Below are 6000 nucleotides of genomic sequence, written 5' to 3' on the forward strand. Positions count from 1 at the left end.
TTGCTATTCTTAATTATTCTTAAATTGTCATAAATACTTGTTCCTCTGAGTCTTGTCCAGCCTCTTCCACATTTCTTTAACCAGTCACTCTATTACTTGCTCAACGCGGCAAATTAACAATGAGTCACTCACCTGTAGAAACTCCAAAAAATCCACCGTGAATGTATTTGGTAAGAGGATAAGTGACGGGTCTTAGTGCTCTTCAGGCCGTGTAAACATACAGTTGGCATTGTGGCATTACGCCAGAACAATTAGAATTAATTTCCAGTCAATTCTCTCCATTATATAGCAGTTGTTCCTCTAAAAAATGGTAAGACATTTTTGTGCTTATGGGTAAAAGATGGTGGGTTTGAGTTTAGTCAGGTGAACATAGTGACATTCTCAAGTGACGGACAGTCACCAGGATTACTTTGGAGAAGACAATGAGGCATCTTGCTTGCGGGATTTCTGCCTGCTCTTCCAGACTAGTCACAGACATTCTGAAGTTACAGCCTTCATCTATTCCACATAACTTTACGCCAAATCTTCAGCCTGAATTTTTTTTATCAGTCTGTCGCCTTTTGTGCTCACAGCACATTTCAATGCAGGGAAAATGTCAGAGCTGGAAAATGTAGAGAGCTCGTGTACAAACCACACTGAATCAGTCCTTCAGCCTGGAATCGATGTGTTCAGTCTATCACTGTGATCCCGCATCCTCCTGTTTCGACTCGCCTGACTACAATATATAAGCCACTTCTCTGGCCCAATGCTGTACTTTCTGAAAGAGTGATGGACTAAACACATCGATTCTAGGCTGAGGGATTGATTACTTCAAACTCCTCCTCTCCTTACACCTTTCTGCTGTGTATTGGACTGATGAAGCCTGAAGAAACGTGTGGCGACACGTTTCTTCAATAAAGATTTTCATATTTTGCATAAGTGTTTCAATCTTCATTCGATCCTTTATGATGACGTAGGTAGGTGGTCAAGAACCTGTCAGTCACAGTTTATATTCTACCCAAGTTTTAAGATTTTAACCTGTCGAATATATCTTAAATTCTTCCAAAATTTTATTAATTATTAATGAATCCAATTTGTATAATCCTAAAGCAATATTCATATTAATTTAAAAACTATATACCGTCCCCCAAACTTAGATAGGGACCAAGGGAGATTACTTTGGCAGGAAATTCTTAAGATCACTAGGCAAGATAACGTAGTAATTCTAGGGGACTTTAACTTTAGTCAGATTGATTGGAATTTCATGACTGGGAATTTAGAATCAAACGACTTCTTAGAAGTAGTTCACGATTGTTTTTTGAAGCAGTTCGTGACAGAGCCTACAAGGGGAAATAACCTGCTTGACTTGGTTCTGGCAAACAAGGAATACCTTGTTAATTTAGAAATGATAGAGGAACTCGGCACAAGCGATTACAAATCAATTGCCTTTAGCATAGAATGACAGTATAACAGTAGGGATAATTCAGTAAAGGTCCCAGATTTTTGCTTAGCAGATTACAATGGGCTTATAGAACACTTATCTGTGGACTGAGGTAACGAAGAGAGTTATCAGTATGACAGCTTTCTGAACACTATACATGCTGCCCAAAGAACATTTATCCCGTATAAAGAAATTAGATAGAAAAAAAATGACCCAAAATGGATGAATAATAGGCTCAAATATCTTTTAGGGCAGAAGAAAGGAATTTACAGGCGTGTCAAAAGAGGTGAGGGTCATCTTACGAATCAGTAAAAGAATGAGCCCGCAACATTGTATTTAATATTCATTCTTAGCAAAACATATTTAAGTGACATCGACTATGAAATGCCTCTTGGTTGATGTAATTACTAAGATTTCATTATTTAGTAGAAGTGGAACTGGTGAAAAAATAGGAAAAGAAAACAGAAAACCAGACAATAGAAGATGAGACTATGAGAGCACGAGATATTTCTTGAAAGATACGGGGAAAGCAACTGGAAATCAAGAGAACCCAGGAACTGCTGGATGTTCTGGACATGTAGTGTAGATAGACAAGGAAGAGACTTATAGCAGACAAGACAATAATACAGTACATAGAGATCCTGTGGTTCAAACCTGTGGAAGAAGCATAGAACACAGAAGGCAGAAAAAAACAGGGAAACAAGCAGAAGTGCTAGAAACGACTGTGCATGGATACGAATGGAAGCCGAGAGACAATTTGAAAGGACATAGAAAAGAAGGTTGAAACATAACTAAAGCTGCATCATAGACTTATTAAAAGAAAGACGACTGTGTAGAACCAAGTGAAGAGACTGAAGAAAGAGGTAATACTAACAACAGTAGACGAGAGAGATACATATTTAAGAGTAAGTATGGTGAGGTATCCATAGTGATATAGGTAGTGATGGAAAATAACATAGGAATAACTGACTGGGTAACCCACACTATGAAAAAAAAATACTAATAATTGGTTAATATTGATGCACTGAGCCAACTTAAAAAGGCATCACGGAAGGAAAATATAGTGATGGAGAGTAGTGATGTTGGAGGAAACTGGTGTCATGACAGTTCTAGTGGACGAAGTGACATCAGGTGGAAAAATTAATAATGATGTATGACAATAAAACAGATAATTGCTTCTGAAAACACACACCAGACATGTCAATGCTGACACAACAGGAGTCTACCAAATACCATAAGACAACTGTGAGTTACTTTATGTGGGTTAGACTGGTTGTGGTCTCAAGAATAAATTCACCTTAACAGTTAGATATGCACAGGAAAGTCCAGTCATCTTCAAACGGAAGGTTTGTTTAAATGGAAGACATTGGAAGCAGAAGTGATAAATCAAACACAAGACCTTAATATTTGGAAAGGGCAAATCCAAACCAGATGTTGTTACCAAATTCACACTGGGCAAATACATGCCAGCGCCTAACTTGAGTCGAAAATCACCGACTATTCAATACATCCCTGTAGCCTTTCAACAAGACGCAGTGTACTCAAGGCCCGTCCCATCGTCTATAACTAAGACTCCCACTTTTTTTTCCTACCCACTCGTCTATATCAAGTTGAAATCTCATTTTCAGATAGAGATCGAAATATACAGTTCATCTAACTTCCTGTCTTTGTCGACATGTAAGTTGTCTCCTGCCATTGACAGGTACCTTTATATGCCTATGATGAGTTTCGAGAGTCTACTCTCGGAGCCTAGCCATGGACCAGGCTCGTCTGATGCTAGCCTGGTCAACCAGGCTGTTGCTGCTTGAGGCCCGCTGCCCCATATATCCATCACAGCCTGGTTGGTCTGGCACCTGATGAAGATACTTGTCCAATTTTCTCTTAAGACGTCTGCACTTGTTCCACCAGTGTTTCTAATATCTTCTGGTAAGATGTTGAATAATCTGGGACATGGATATTGATACAGTGTTCCCCTATTGTGCCCATCGCATCCCTACTTTTCACAGGGTTTATTTTGCACTTCCTCCCATATCTCTCGCTCCAGTATGTTGTTATGGCAATGTGCAGAGTTGGGACCAGGCCGTTCAATAGCTTCCAGGTATATATTATCATGTATCTCTCTTTCTGCTCCATGAGTATATACTGAAGACTTTAAGGCTTTTCCAGTAATTTAAATGCTTTACTTGCTCTATGAGGCCGTAAACAATCTCTATTGAATCTCTGACATTTCTCCAGCCCTGAATATGGCCGTCAGCACTGAACAATATTCCAAATGAGGGAGCACTAGCGATTTGATAAGTGTCACAAATGGCATTATTTCCCTTGTTTTGAAAGTTCTCATTACCCAGCTTGTCATCCTCCTGGCTATCGTGACCTTCATCTTATTGTGTTCTTTTAAAGAAAGGTTACCTAACATATATAACCCCAAGTCTTTCACGTGATCTTTTCGTTCTATTAAGTGATCCTCTTAAGTTTTGTATACAGTGTTCCTTTTGAGTTCATCATTTTTTCCATACCTAAACAGTTGGAACTTTTCACCATTGAACATCATACTACTCTCCACTGCCCACTGGAAAACCACAAAGAAATCTGGACAGGCTTTAGGCCTGGTCCAGAAACTGGCTTCTGGAGTTCATCCCCACCAAGTGCAAAGTCATGAAGGTTGTGGAAGTACAAAGAAGACCACAGACGGAGTACAGTCTTGGGGGGCCAGAGACTACAAACTTCACTAAATTAATAGGATCTTGAGGTGAGTTTAACACCGGGCACATCTCCTGAGGCACATATCAACCAAATAACTGCTGCAGCATTTGGGCGCCTAGCAAACCTAAAAGTAACATTCCGATATCTCAATAAGGAATCGTTCAGGACCCTGTACGCCGTGTACGTTAGGCCTATATTGGAGTATGCAGCACCAGTTTGGAACCCACACCTAGGCAAGCACGTAAGGAAATTAGAGAAAGTGCAAAGGTTTGAGAAAAGACTAGTCCCCGAACTAAGGGGCATGTCCTACGAGGAGAGGTTAAGGGAAATCGACCTGACGACACTTGAGGACAGGAGAGATAGGGGATATGATAACGACATATAAAATACTGAGAGGAATCGACAAGGTGGACAGACGGAGGATGTTCCAGAGATGGGACACAGCAACAAGGGGTCACAGTTGGAACTTGAGGACTCAGATGAATCACAGGGATGTTAGGAAGTATTTCTTCAGTCACAGAGTTGTCAGGAAGTGGAATAGTCTGGGAAGTGATGTAGTGGAGGCAGGATCCATACATAGTTTTAAGAAAAGGTTTGATAAAGCTCATGGACCAAGAAGTGTGTCCCAGTACCCGCCAGTGAAGAGGCGGGGCCAGGAGCTGTGAATCGACCCCTGCAACCACATCTAGGTAAGTACACACACACACCAGCAAGGCTGGACTTAGTATTCACCTTGAGTAGTGCAAATATCGAGGACATCACATATGAAAGACCCCTTGGGGCCAGTGACCATGTGGTTTTAAGCTTCGAATACACAGTAGAGCTACAAGTGGAGGGAGAAGCAGGAAGGCCAGGACGAATGAAGCCAAACTACAAGAAAGGGGACTACACAGGAATGAGGAACTTCCTGAACGGGGTTCAGTGGGACAGAGAACTGGCAGGGAAGCCAGTTAATGAGATGATGGAATATGTAGCAACAAAATGCAAGGAGGCTGAGGAGAGGTTTGTACCCAAGGGTAACAGGAATAATGAAAAAGCCAGGATGAGCCCATGGTTCACCCAAAGGTGCAGGGAGGCAAAAACCAAGTGTGCTAGGGAATGAAAGAAACATGGAAGGCAAAGGACCCAGGAGAATAAGGAGAGCAGTCATAGAGCCAGAAATGAATATGCACATATAAGAAGGGAGGCCCAACGACAATATGAAAACGACATAGCAGCAAAAGCCAAATCTGACCCGAAGCTGTTATACAGCCACATCAGGAGGAAAACAACAGTCAAGGACCAGGTAATCTGGCTAAGGAAGGAAGGAGGAGAGACAAGAAATGACCGTGAAGTATGTGAGGAACTCAAGAGGTTCAAAGAAGTGTTCACAGAGGAGACAGAAGGGGCTCCAGAAAGAAGGAGAGGTGGGGTACACCACCAAGTGCTGGACACAGTACACACAACCGAGGAAGAAGTGAAGAGGCTTCTGAGTGAGCTTGATACCTCAAAGGCAATGGGGCCGGATAACATCTTTCCATGGGTCCTGAGAGAGGAAGCAGAGGTGCTATGTGTATCCCTAACAACAATATTCAATACATCTATCGAAACAGGGATATTGCCTGAGGCATGGAAGACAGCAAATGTAGTCCCAATCTTTAAAAAAGGAGACAGACATGAAGCACTAAACTACAGACCAGTGTCACTGACATGTATAGTGTGCAAAGTCATGGAGAAGATTATCAGGAGAAGAGTGGTGGAACACCTAGAAAGGAATGATCTCATCAACAGCAGCCAATATGGTTTCAGGGACGGGAATTCCTGTGTCACAAACCTTCTGGAGTTCTACGACATGGTGACAGCAGTAAGACAAGAGAGAGAGGGGTGGGTGGATTGCA

Source organism: Cherax quadricarinatus, chromosome 13 (genome assembly GCF_038502225.1).
Source record: "Cherax quadricarinatus isolate ZL_2023a chromosome 13, ASM3850222v1, whole genome shotgun sequence".
Lineage (NCBI taxonomy): Eukaryota > Metazoa > Arthropoda > Malacostraca > Decapoda > Parastacidae > Cherax > Cherax quadricarinatus.